Source organism: Paroedura picta, chromosome 5 (assembly GCF_049243985.1).
Source record: "Paroedura picta isolate Pp20150507F chromosome 5, Ppicta_v3.0, whole genome shotgun sequence".
NCBI lineage: Eukaryota > Metazoa > Chordata > Lepidosauria > Squamata > Gekkonidae > Paroedura > Paroedura picta.
The window spans coordinates 120669615-120684052 of NC_135373.1; the positions used below are offsets into that span (position 1 = coordinate 120669615).

At 48.3% G+C, this 14438-nt stretch overlaps 1 long non-coding RNA gene across 1 annotated transcript; it reads right to left on the minus strand.

Moving 5' to 3' along the window:
• Positions 1-9380: 9380 nt before the first annotated feature.
• LOC143838605 (uncharacterized) lies at positions 9381-14396 on the minus strand. The gene is made up of 4 exons (XR_013231431.1): positions 14241-14396; positions 12642-12784; positions 12340-12401; positions 9381-9543 (listed from the first exon to the last, which is right to left on the minus strand). It is a non-coding gene; the product is annotated as an uncharacterized LOC143838605 (long non-coding RNA).
• Between the last annotated feature and the right edge of the window lie 42 nt (positions 14397-14438).

Sequence of the window (14438 nt, forward strand, 5' to 3'; positions counted from 1 at the left end):
TGGGATTAGAACCTGCGGAGGACAGGAACCTCAGTGGGGTACAAGGCCATAGAGCCCCACTTTCCAAAGTATCCATCTTCTCCAAAGAAATTGATCTGTGTCATCTAGAAGAGAGCAGTAATTCAGAGGAGATCGCCGGGTCCCACCTAGAGGCTGGCATCCCTGAAGAAGAAGAGCTGGGTGTTTGTACCCCACTTTTTACAACGCAAAGGAGTCTCAACGTGGCTTCCATTCGCCTTCCCTTCCTCTCCCGACAACTGACACTCTGTGAGGGAGGTGGGGCTGAGAGAGCTCTGGGAGAACCATGACTGGCCCAACGACGGCCAGCTGGCTGCAGATGGAGACGTTCCTAGCTACATCACTACATATGAGAGACAGAGAGAGATAGAGAGATGGGGACCTCCTGAAAAGAAGGAGGTCATTGCCCTAAAGCAGCAGTCTGGAGACAGAAAGCGAATGACGCTTATCACGGAAGAATCTGCTGACCTCATTACCTCCCTGCAGCAGGAGGAAAGGTCAGTTAAACAAGATAGTGAGGCCAGCTACATACGTACCACGTAATTTCTGGAGAGGTTTGCATGGTCTATATATACTTGTTTTTTCATTGTCTCTCCTCCTCAGCAGTTTAACAAAAACAACATTCCGGTACTGCCATCTAGTGGTCACCCCGTCATGATTTTTCACCAATTTGCAATATTACAGGAAGGAAGGAAGACTGTCAAACTCCCCAGAACTAAATGAAGGTAGTTTTCCACCCTGTTTTTCACTACCCAAAGGAGTCTCAAAGCAGCTTGCAATCACCTTCCCTTCCTCTCATGACAAGAGACACCCTGTGAGGTAGGTGGGGCTGAGAGAGCTCTGAAAGAACTGGGACGTTCCCAAAGTCTTCCACCTGGCTGCATGCCGCTGCTCTTAACCACCACACCTTGCTGGCTTTGAAAGGTGTCGCAGGACTCAGACTTTGTTCTGTCGCTTCAGACCAACCCAGGTACCCATCAAAGTACACGAAAAGTATTTTAGAGAATTAAAAATTGAGAGAGAGCTCTTACCATAGGTTAGTGCAGGATACCCAACCATGAGATACCACAGTACAGTACTGAGAGGGGCCCTCAATGGTACTACAATCCGGGGACTTTCAAAATGGCGGCTGGGGAAAGCCCCTCCCCCTGTGCCTGCCATGTTCGGGTCTAAGCAAAGAAGAAAGGAAAGGGTTTCTATTTTTTTTTAACCTACCCTTATTTGGGAAAGTTGACCTGCACCCTCCCCAAGTGGCTAATGAAGAGCCTGGAGAGGGTGGCCATCTAAACCTTTGACATCCAAGTCTCCTCTCAATTCCTGGGACGTGACAGGAAGGCGTCACCGACTGACATCACTTCCTGCAAAGTACGAAAAATATTTCAGTGGTACTTCCAAGGGCAAAATTTCGGCCTGTTTGTGGTTAGCGAAGCAATCTTTGTGAACTGAAGAAGCACTGCAATCTTCTTGGAATTTTCTTGGATTTTGTGGTGGTCTGTGAAGAGCAGAAATCAGAGGTTTAAATGGCTTGGAGCCATTTAACCGTCTGCTTTCTGTTTCCCGCAGCGTTACTCGGGGAGCAGAAAGCAGGGGTTAAAACTTTGGGGCTTTTCGCACGCCTTCAAAATCGCACAATGGTTGCCAATTGAAAACGCTACTGATTTGCCGTTATGCACAACGTCGTTGACAATCTGCCACACATCTGAAACCGATCCGCAAAAAGCGCTTCCTTGTAGCGCTTTCAGGGAAATCCCCAAAAGTGGATTCACCCTCCGGAAAGCGCTACACTCCTGCAACCAATCTGCAACACTAGCGGGAAAGTTCTGTGCGTTACCATTGTTGTGGTTTCTACAAAGTCCCTCCCCCTGGCTCTCTCCTCTGATCTTCCGGCGAAGCGATCGCCATTTTTTTTTCTCCGAGCAAGCGGAGATCAAATCACCGGCAAGCCTTCGTTTACCCAGTGAGGCTTCCCCGGCTGCAGTCCCTCCCCAAAGCTCTTTACAGTCTCTTTACAGTCACTAAGCACAAACAACAGAGAAGCCCGTTTGCTGATGTATTTTCCCTTTATTTTTTACACTGTTTTCGGCCGAAAATCGGGCCCGTGAGGGGGGGGGATTTTTTTTTTCACTCGGGGGGAGCGTGGCAACAGCTCAAACACACCTGCCAGCTGGATGGATCTCTCGTTGCAACGAATCAACACATATTCGTTGCAATGGGTGTGTTTTTTTTTTAAACCTTTCTTAAAGGGAAAGGGGCTGTTTGGGAGCATGCTAACGGCTGCCCATTGGCTGCTTGACGGCCAGGGGCGGGACGAGCTCGGCAATAGCGCTTCCTTTCTAGCGATTTTTGCTGAGACCGGAAGCTTGTGGGAAACGATGGAAACGCAACTGGATTCCACTACAAAGTCAGGTATGCATAATGACGAATTCCACTATTTTAAATGGCGATTTTTCGTTCAGCAAACAATTTGCTACAAGGATCCCGGTGCGGAAAGCCCCTTTAAATGTCTTGCAAACTGATAGTTCAGTTTATGAACCGGTGTCTTTGTTCATGGTTCAGTTTGGGGCTCAGCCACGAACCGAATCATAAAAATGCAAATGGTGCCCTCCCCTCCCCTTACACCCTGGCCATACCAGCTCACTTCTCATGCACATAGATCGCACAGCTGTGGGAGGTAGTTGAGAAATCGATAGCTCTACAATTTAATTTAGTTTATGCAATGCATCATCCCCAAGATTAATATTTGATGTTTTCCGAAGCACTCCCAATACCTCTCTCTGTCTTCGCTGACCGTTATTCAGAATCTAATCAGACCTCTGACTTTGATTCATCATGTGCTGTGCTTTCCTAAGAAGAAAGAAATCCCAGGGAAGCTGCATCCCTTGCTCAGTGAATTTGGGATGGATTTGTCATGTTTTGTAGCATTTGACAGGGACAATATACAGGTTGAATAGGTGGCTGATATGCCAGCTTACAGGAAGATTTTGCAAGACTTGGTGCGTTTGTTTGTTTGTGTGTTTGTTTGCTTGTTTGTTTCAGCCAGTGATGAACAAGAGATGGTCATATGGGCTGAAGGAAGGCTGCAATTTCTGTAAAAATAGAACTGGGCATATGAAGACTTACAGTTCAAGGAAGCTACACATTCAATTCTAGAGCAAGCTTAAGGTACTAGTACTTTTAAGGCCACCTGTTGTCTGGGCCTGGCATACCTAAAGGACCGCCTCTCTGTCTAAATCCCAAGTAAAGTGCTCCACTCTACAAATTCCAACCAGATTGTAGTCCCTGGCCTCAAGGAAGTCCTGGCCCCTACTTGGTGGAATGAGCTCCCGGAGGAGATCTGAGCCCTGACGGAACCGGCGCAGTTCCACAGAGCTTGCAAGACAGAGCTCTTCTGCCAAGCTTTTGGTTGGGGCCAGTGATCCTATAACATCTAACACAGGGCTAGTCAACCTGTGGTCCTCCAGAAGTTCATGGACTACAATTCCCATGAGCCCCTGCCAGAAGCATTTTCTGGCACGGGCTCATGGGAATTGTAGTCCATGAACATCTGGAGGACCACAGGTTGACTACCCCTGACAGGCTCCCCTTTAAAAAACAGCCCCCATGTCAACATCTTAATCAGAGAATGGACCTATTCAGAAGGACAGCAGTAGAAGAAGAGGAAGAAGAAGAAGAAGAATTGGTTCTTATATGCCGCTTTTCCCTACCCGAAGGAGGCTCAAAGCGGCTTACAGTCACCTTCCCATTCCTCTCCCCACAACAGATACCCTGTGAGGTGGGTGAGGCTGAGAGAGCCCTGATATCACTGCCTGGTCAGAACAGTTTTATCAGTCCCGTGGTGAGCCCAAGGTCACCTAGCTGGTTGCATGTGGGGGAGCGCAGAATCGAACCCAGCATGCCAGATTAGAAGTCCGCACTCCTAACCACTACACCAAACTGGCTCTAGGAATAATAGCACCATCGATGTTGCTGTCAGTTAAAGACGTGGTTTCAAGTGGCTTTATAGTGACTTCCATAGAGATCCTTTGCGATGAGACTTTTCCCTCGCAAGAACACAGATTTTCTCGTGAGAAAATGGGAAGGAAGGTTTTTAAAAAGTTGTCCTACTCCTCCTTGGTAAAGCAGCTCTAGCAACTAAATATGCAAAATGGCCTGGCGGGGGCGGGGGGGGGAGCCCTCATATCAAATAAGCAAAGATTGAAATCTTGCTGTGAAATGGATCTTAAACAAGCAGAATTTCCAAAACAAACTACCCAGCATGGCCACTAGAGGTCAGAAGCCTCCCTACAAAATTAAGTACACTGCCCATAAAGAGACAACAGATGTGTCTTGGCCAGCCTTTCTCAATTTTTTTTTAGCAGTGAGAATCCTCTGAAACACTCTTCCAGCTTCAAGAAACCCCAAGTAGTGCGATAATATGGTTGGGAAGCCTGGCTTTAGTCACGCCCACTCCAGGTCCATCATTGGCCATATGCGGTCATATATCACCTAATAAATGTTTAACAATTTTTAAAAATATATTAAAAATTAACTGATTCCCACCCATTCAAAAACCTTTCCAGGGCTGTCAAGAAACCCCAAGGTTTTACAAAACCCTGATAGAGAAATCCTGTCCTAGATAGATGATTCTGGCAATAATGATATAATTTTTCAGTAAAATGTAATAGAGACAGGTGATGTAACGTGGGTTACTAGAGACAGTAACTTTGGTTTTTAGAAGGGTAAAGTTTCGTGTAGTGGTTAGGAGTGCGGACTTCTAATCTGGCAAGCCAGGTTCGATGCTGCGCTCCCCCACATGCAGCCAGCTGGGTGACCTTGGGCTTGCCACAACACTGATAAAGCTGTTCTGACCGAGCAGGAATATCAGGGCTCTCTCAGCCTCACCCACCCCACAGGGTGTCTGTTGTGGGGAGAGGAAGGGAAGGCGACTGTAAGCCACTTTGAGACTCCTTCGGGGAGAGAAAAGCGGCATATAAGAACCAACTCTTCTTCTTCTTCTTCTTCTTCTTCTTCTTCTTCTTCTTCTTCTTCTTCTTCTTCTTCTTCTTCTTCTTCTTCTTCTTCTTCTTCTTCTTCAGTAATCTCAGGGCTCTCTCAGCCTCACCCACCCCACAGGGTGTCTGTTGTGGGGAGAGGAATGGGAAGGCGACTGTAAGCCGCTTTGAGCCTCCTTCGGGTAGGGAAAAGCGGCATATAAGAACCAACTCTTCTTCTTCTTCTTCTTCTACTCCTAGTGTTTTATTTTCTGAAAAATAGGCCTACATAAGGATTTAACGACTGGCAATTGAATGGATCTCTATTTAGGTAGGAGCTATAGAATAAAAGGTTACAATATTCCAGTTTCAGGTATTTGATGTTTATTTATTTAGATTTTTATACCGCCCTTCTATACGGCTCTGGTGGTTTACATCATGGGGTGATTACATAGAACATCTTAACATATAACATATCAACTAGAATGTTTCAACAGAAACAGAAATGTTAAATATCGTAACCATCCATGTTATAATACAAACTTCATTTTATAATAGATTTGGTGGAGTTCATAGAAAAGAAAGATTTGTTAATGATTTGCGGTTCCCCCCCCACACACTCCAAAATAATATTTCTAAAAGATAGACAATCTCATGTTGATGGCCTAGCTTGCTTTTGCTTGGATCAGGCTTCCGCAACCAGGCTTTCAAGAAACCCTGGGTTTTTTTGACAGCACTGGAAGGGTTTCTCGAATGGGTGGGACTTAATCAATTGTTTTATATTTTTTAAATTTGTTAAACATTGATATGGTCATGTTGTCCCGCCCCCTCCCTCCCCAAATGGCCAATGGTGGGCCTGGAGGGGATGGGGAGGGGAGGGGCCCCAGGTGGGCGTGTCCACAGCTCTGCTTCCCAACCCTATTCTGCACGATCACGTCACTTCTGGGAATCCTCAAAGCATGTTTCAGGGGCTTTTCAATGGTAAAAAGTTGAGAAAGACTGGCCTAGACCAATGTGGGTATCAATGGCAGTTCAACGCAGGGGCATGTCGGGTCAGGTCAGTCCACTGATCAAGTCTGTTGCTACTGGTAACATCATCTACCCTTCCTCTCCCCTCAGCAGACACCCTGTGAGGTAGGGGAGGTTGAGAAAGCTCTGATAGAACTGCATCTCGCCCAAAGTCACCCAGCTGGCTGCCGTGGGGGGAAGAGTGGGGACTCGAACCCATGTCTCCAGATTAGAGGCTGCCACTCTTTAACCGGAACACCAAGCTGGCCTTGAAAGGTCCCCGAACCGAGCCAGGTGATAATTCAGGGTCTTGATAACATGTCAAGGCTTTGCCCTTTCAGAATCTTGCAGGGGCTCACGGCGGTGTCCGATTCTCTTCTGCACAAAAGGAGGTTTTTCCGATGATTCACCTAGGATTGTCTGGGACCTTTAGGCATCCCTTTAAAACTAGCTTCCCTGCAATTGCTTGATTAGAGATTCGCGCACAGAGATGTGAGGGGTTTGCATTCGGCAGACGCTCTGTCGGTTTGTGACACAATAGGGAGTGACATTCCCGAAACCAATTAAAAACTCGGGTTCCTTCTCTGCGGCAGGATGAATGGGGAGGCAGAATGGTTTATCTGAGAGCTGAACTGCCTGCCTATCTCCTCGGCCTCCCTTTTCTTGCCTGATTTCTGTGTAAACAAAACACTTTATTTAAGGCTGGGTTTTTTTCTTTTAGTTTTATTTTTTGGAAGAGCTGGTTTTCTGCACCCCGCTTTTTCCTACCCTCACTGGCAGTCTTCAAGCAAAGGCTGGGTACACACTTTTCTTGGATGCTTTAGGATGCTTTGGGCTGATCCTGCATTGAGCAAGGGGTTGGACTAGATGGCCTCTATGGACCCTTCCAACTCTATGATTCTATGAGTCTCAAAATGGCCTATAATTGCCTTCCCTTCCTTTCCCCACAACAGGTACCTCGTGAGGTATGTGGGGATGAAAAAGCTCTGAGAGAACTGTGCCTGTCCCAAAGTCACCCAGCAAGCCTCATGTGTTCCAAAAATGTCCCACAATCGCCTTCCCTTCCTTTCCCCACAGCAGACACCCTATGAGGTAAGTGAGGCTGGGAGAGCTCTGAGAGAACTTGGGTTGACCCGAGACCACCCGGCAGGCCTCACAGGTCACCAAGCAGCCCAGCATCGCCTTCCCTTCCCCCCACAAGACACCCTGCGAGGCGAATGAGGCTGAGAGAGCTCTAAGAGAACGAGGACTGGCCCAAGGTCACCCAGCTGGCTGCTGACATAATTTCATGTTTGCCATGCACTCAGGAAGCCCTCCAGTGGAAAAGTGGGACCCGAATGGATTGCCATCGAAAGCAGGAATTGCTGGATAATGAAGTAGGCCAACTCATCGCTCGTCTCTTGATGGGTCTGGAGCAGCCGCAGAAAGGCTGTTTGGGGTAATGAGGTGTACCGAGAACAGCTGCTGCTCCCAGGGGACTCCCGCTGGACTGCAGGTTACAGTGTGGTCTCTTCCAGCTCGGAGTCCGATTCTGATTCACCTGAGCCTCAGAGGGGGAGGCCAGCTCCGGGTTCGGAGATTTTGAGAGTGGATATGCTCCCGTTCCTAGCTAACTAGCCCGCAGCGGCTCACACCATACAATAAAATACAATGAACTAATTATAAAATAACAAGAAAACCCACTCCTACCATCCCTTCCCAGAACCCCAACCTTCTTCAGCCCACCACCCGCTCCCATCCATCTGGGGAATTATGTAAATTCAAATGCCAGAGGAGGGGATAAGATTATCCTCTGGCTGGTCTCAACCAAAAGCCTGGCAGAAGAGCTCCATCTTGCAGGCCTTGCGGGACTGAGGCAGCACCATCAGGGCCCTTAGCTCTTCCGGGAGCTCGTTCCACCAGGCAGGGGCCAAGGCCGAGAAGGCCCTCTTAATAGTTGAGGCTATAGGCCGGGGGTTTCCAACCTATTCATACGCATAGAGCGTAAATTCCCATAGGGGGCATAGGGAGTAACACGGCCCCTCAAATACTTTAGGCCCAGACCGCAAAGGGCCTTAAAGGTATTTAAAAAGTCCAGCGTGTCCTATGTCCCTGCTCTGTGTGTTTTCTAAACATGAGCAGGCAGTGTGATGCAGCGGTAAAAAAGGCGAATGCCATTTTGGGCTGTATCAACAGGGGCATCACATCAAAATCACAAGATGTCATAGTCCCATTGTATACGGCACTGGTCAGACCACACCTGGAGTGTGTGCAGTTCTGGAGGCCTCACTTCAAGAAGGACGTGGATAAAATTGAAAGGGTACAGAGGAGAGCGACGAAGATGATCTGAGGCCAAGGGACCAAGCCCTATGAAGATAGGTTGAGGGACTTGGGAATGTTCAGCCTGGAGAAAAGGAGGTTGAGAGGGGACATGATAGCCCTCTTTAAGTATTTGAAAGGTTGTCACTTGGAGGAGGGCAGGATGCTGTTTCCGTTGGCTGCAGAGGAGAGGACACGCAGTAATGGGTTTAAACTTCAAGTACAACGATATAGGCTAGATATCAGGAAAAATATTTCACAGTCAGAGTAGTTCAGCAGTGGAATAGGCTGCCTAAGGAGGTGGTGAGCTCCCCCTCACTGGCAGTCTTCAAGCAAAGGCTGGATACACACTTTTCTTGGATGCTTTAGGATGCTTAAGGCTGATCCTGCATTGAGCAGGAGGTTGGACTAGATGGCCTGTATGGCCCCTTCCAACTCTATATGATTCTATGATTCTTCTACTCATGCAGTCCGTTTTGCATTCCTTTTCCTCTGCCACCTCATGGGTTAATTCCCGCGGGACTGACATCCGGGTAGTATAATTAGGCTTTACAAAGGAGCTGAAGGGTCAACGCCATGACAACCCTTGTTTGCATCAGGCCAGAGTCACCTAATACCTTCTTAGAAACCCGCTTAAAGAGCCTTGCCTTAATTTCTATCACACAAGGACATTTGACACCCGGCTTAAAAAGCGAGATGCAGAGGCGTCAGCAAGGCGGATGGGCCGGGATCTAGAAACGGTTCTCCCTGGTAGAGAAAACTGGGGCTAAAATCGGTATTCAGTCATAAACTTCCACCCTTGAGACAATATCTCGCTTTGTTCCTAACAGGGTTAGAATCATGGAGTTGGAAGGGACCTCCAGGGTCATCTAGTCCAACCCCCTGCAGAATACAGGAAAATCACTACCTGCCCACCGTGACCCCAATTTCATGTCCTGATGATGCCCCCCCCAAAAAAAATCAGAATCAGAGGAAATTTGCTTCCCGACCCCGAAGTGGTGATCAACATTTCCCTTTACGGAAGAAGTCATTGTTGAACCCACAGAAAAAAATACACGTAGACTCTCAAAACCCAATATCCTTTAATTCAGGTGGTTTGTAGAATCTCTCCAGGTTCGAGGTCACCACTCTGGCTCTCGAAGATCGTCATGTTTCTGAACACAAGTCCTGGACAATGCTTTCGGCTGACCCGTACATCTTGGCCTGAGGATGCTGAGTCTGCCTTGACTCTTGGAGTGCCTAAAAATAGCTGATGGGTGGAAACAACAGGGTGATTTCTTGCCAAAGACACCACTGAGAAGTACATCATTTACAGAATGCCTTTGGGTTTCACTTCACAGTAACTTTGGCAGCAGGACAGAGTAAATAGCCTCCCTTCAGCAGACCCCACTTAGGTGATTCCCATAATGAAACCTTGGCCTAGTCTGCACACAATAGATAATGCACTTTCAATGCACTTTGGAAGTAGATTTTCCTGTTCCGCACAGGAAAATCCAGCTGCCAAAGCACATTGAAAGTGCATTATCCTTTGTGTGCAGACTAGGCCCTGACCTGAATGGCTGACAGAAGCATCCACTTGAACACCCCATGTGAAGCTTTTCTTTAGATCCAAGTGGGGGATGGGGGGGGGGGTAGAGTGGTCAGAACCAGTTTGGGAAGCTTCTGGCGATGGAGCTGGGAAGGGCAGGGATCTCAGGAGGGTATAGTGTCCTAAAGCCCACCCTCCAATATGCTGGCGGAGTTTAAATATGCACGGAGTTCCTCAGCACCAAGATCCTTTAAAAAGTTTTATGGTAAAGAGAAACAACTTTGTAACCAGGAGAGAGAAAGAGAGTCCTGTCAGTCTAACCGTTCTATCTGCAGGCATTCTGGCTATTCAGGAGGCAAGCAGGGAGGAAGTGTGCCCCGAGGAGCCAATCAGGATGCAGGAGACGATTTGCAAAATACCAGGAAGTTCCTGATCTAAATCTGCTTACTGCACATTCTTCATACGCTGTTAGATCAAGCACACTACAGATATTCCATATTCCAGCACACAGCATCCGTTTTCTCCAGGGGAACTGATTTCTGTAAGCAGCTGAGCTGTAATTCTGGGGGATCCCCAGGTCCCACCTGGAGGCTGGCATCCCTAGTGGCAGCTGACAGGAGAGCCCTTGAAGAGCTGCTGCCTGTCTGAGCAGATCATGCTGACCTTGCGGGACCAATGGTCCAATTCAATAGAAGCCAGCCACTCCTGTCTAAACCCGTTGATTCATGAATTATGCAATATGGGTTTAATACAATATGATATGCATATACAATAAGAGCCTCTTGTGGTGCAGAGTGGTAAGGCAGCGATATGCTGTCTGAAGCTGTCTGCCCATGAGGCTGGGAGTTCGATCCCAGCAGCCGGCTCAAGGTTGACTCAGCCTTCCATCCTTCCGAGGTCGGTAAAATGAGCACCCAGCTTGCTGCTGGGGGGTAAAACGGTAATGACTGGGGAAGGCACTGGCAAACCACCCCGTATTGAGTCTGCCATGAAAACGCTAGAGAGCGTCACCCCAAGGGTCAGACATGACTCGGTGCTTACACAGGGGATACCTTTACCTTTATGCATATACAGCGAAAGCAGAATAAAGCTTGCCTTTTCTGGTGAAAACACAAACCTGGGATGCCTTGCAAGGGAGAACAGGTGACTCTCAAAGACTCGGACGGAGACAAACAGCCAAGGATAAAAGCTCAGCTTGTACTTTGCAAAGCAGCATGTGACCAGCGGCATGTCGACAGCTCCAAGCACATGATCCTGCTAAGTGCCACCACCGCCTCCGAAGGGTATTGTGTGGGCCGAAGGAACAACGGCCAAGGTCGAATGCCTCTGGCTGTATTTATAGCCACGTTTCTGCATGGCCACTCACAGGAATGCTAAGCACCGAAAATACACGTCCAGGGAAATCAGGAGCGGAACTGGAGGAATGTGTCATGGGGCTGGAGAGGGTTTCTGCATTTGTGGCTTGCAGTGGGCAGAGTTGTGGATTGCAAGGCAAGGTCACTGCTCAGAAGGATGGATAAGACGGGGATGGGAGTGCAGCACAGGGGCACAGGGGGAAGGATGCCAGTCCCCAGGCGGGACCTGGGGATCCCCTGGAATTACAGCTCATCTCCAGATTAAAGAGATCCGTTCCCCTGGAGAAAAGGGTTGCCTTGGAGGGTGGACTCCATAGCATTATATGCCACTGAAGTCCTTCCCCGCCACAAATACCAACCATTCCCAGCTCCACCCCCAAGGGCTCCAGGTCGTTCTCAACCAAGGGCTGGCAACCTACACAGGGGCAAAAACAGAGCCATGGGGTGACCTCCAGCTGAGTTGCCAGCTTCTAGATGGGGCCTGGAGTTCTCCCACAATTACCGCTGATCTCTAGGTGTCAAGGAGTTCGAACCCGTATCTATAAATATTTATAGTTTAAAGGTAAAGGTATCCCCTGGGCAAGCACCGGGTCATGTCTGACCCTTGGGGTGACGCCCTCTAGCGTTTATCGTTTATTAGAATACATTTCAATATGTCAAATTATTGCTCAGCAATACATATCTCTAAAAGAACACAGCTAAGAAAATAAGAAACACTAGCTTAACTAGCTAACACATTTGGACATTGTATTAGCCAACGTGGTTCAGTGGTTAAGAGCGGCAGCTGGGTTTGACTCCCTGCTCCTCCCCATGCAGCCAGCTGGGGCTAGTCACAGTCCTGTTAGGGCTATTCTCACAGAGCAGTTCTGTCAGAGCTCTCTCAGCCCCAACTACCTCACAGAGGAGAGGAAGGGAAGGCAATTGGGAAGCCGCTTTGAGACTCCTTTAGGTAGTGAAAAGAGGAATATAAAAACCACTTGTGGGGAGGGGCAGCCTAGAAATTAAAATACAAATTATGAATGAATGAATGAATGAATGAATGAATGAATGAATGAATGGATAAATAAAAATGTCTTTTGGGCCTGGTAAGATCAGGCAACGGTTGTGCCAAGGAAGCTTGCAGGAGACCTTGTTTCACTCCCAGTCTCTCATCCTAACCTACCTCACAGGGTTGTTGTGAAGATGACATGGAGGAGAATGGTGAATGCTTCTTTGGAGTCCCCACTGGGGAGAAAGGCAAGGTACAAAAGAAGGAAATAAAAAAACAATTATTTAATGTACAGAAAACACCCTAAAAGACACTACCAGAGTGACAGGGGCAAAAGACAATGGGCTAGGGGGGAGAGGAAGAAAAACACACAAGAGGAGATGTGTGTTAAAAGTCATATTGGATTTTCTACATAAACATTTATCCAACAGCAGCCAGGGAGTCCAGAGCATAGCAAGCTATCGGTAGCAGCTGACCTGGCCCAATTTTGCAATGTTGCCCTTGACACCAAAGACGCCAGCATAAACCATCTGGAGAACCAACCGGCTTTGATTCCGCAAGCACAGAATCTGGAAAACGGTCCTCCGATCCCACAGGCAGTCACTACTAGCCTTGAGCCCTGGAAAAATAATTTAGATTCATCAGGAATCAATTTGGAGTGAACCCGAAAAGTACCTTTTCTTTCTGTGCATGTGCCACAGCCTGAGAAAGAGGGGGGGCATTCAAAGGGCACGCCATGATCATGACAGCTGCTTGGCATGCTCTCTTCCACCCCCCCCCCCCTTTAAAACGGGGAGTCCTGATTCAGATACCGCTGACTTGGCCCGTTTAAAGTACAGGGATGGGCCATTCGGCTTGGATAAGTCCTTTTTGGCTCATCCGAATTCAATCATCCAGCCCTAGTCAGTAGATACCGATTCAAACTTTATTACAGTCGTTTGGGCCAAGTTGTATGAAGTTAATACATAAAAGACCAAAAGATTATGGTCATTTTGTTGTTAGGTGCGAAGTTGTGTCCGACTCATCGCGACCCCATGGACAATGATCCTCCAGGCCTTCCTGTCCTCTACCATTCCCCGGAGTCCATTTAAGTTTGCCCCGACTGCTTCAGTGACTCCATCCATCCGCCTCATTCTCTGTCGTCCCCTTCTTCTTTTGCCCTCGATCTCTCCCAGCATTGGGCTCTTCTCCAGGGAGTCCTTCCTTCTCATGAGGTGGGGTTCTGTGAAGCCTGAAGTATATTCCAGGAGTTCCTCCTCAGTCAAAAGGCTGAAAAAGGCTGCCCTAGCCAGTGAATTCCCAATACAGAGTTTTTGTGTTGTCTGTTCTACCTGCCATTCCAGCGATTGGCGTGCTCCTTTGTACGTTTGCAATATGTTTGTTTACTTGACCCCGTACCACATCCGACTTCGGAGGAGTTATCCGGGGCACTGTGTAATAAGTCAAACGCACGAGGCTGGAAAGTCAATAACCATCTTGGACAGGAGTAGTCAAACTGCGGCCCTCCAGATGTCCATGGACTACAATTCCCATGAGCCCCTGCCAACATTGTTTGCCAACAGGAATTTCCTCAGGATCTTGAGAAATAGTAAGAGTTGGATTTATACCCCACTTTTCACTGCCCAAAGGAGTCTCAAAGCGGTATACAACCGCCTTCCCTTCCTCTCCCCACAACAGACATCCTGTGAGGTACGTGGGGCTGAGAGAGCTCTGAGAGAACGGCTTGGTCAAATCAGCACTATCAGGGCTGTGACTAGCCCAAGGTCACCCATCTGGTTGAATATGGAGGAGCACAGAATCAAACCCGGCTCGCCAGATTAGAAGCCGCTACACCACGCTAGCTCTCTTAACTGGATCAAGCCAGTGGTGCATCTAGTCCGGCACATTGTTTCATGCAGCAAACTACCAGGATCACCACCCGTTTGAACAAGCCCACCTGCTCTTCCTGCTGAGTCCAGCTCAGCTCCGATCTGCTCTGACCGGCAGCATCTCTCCAGGGTTCACGGTGACTGTTCTAGCCCCTCCCCCTTGAGATCCTTAGAACCAGATGTTTTATTCGTTTGTTTATATCTCACCTTTCTCCACAGTGGGGAGTCAAAGTAGCTCTTACAGCCTTCTCCTCTTGTTTTATCCTCACGACAACCCTGCGAGGTAGGACAGTACGCATGCCCTTCTGCATGCATCCCCCAGCAGAGCCCTGTTACATGCAGAGGTGCAGGCCTGCCTGCTTTCCTGCTTGCTTGCAGCTATTGTGAGGCGCCCGTTGGGCATCA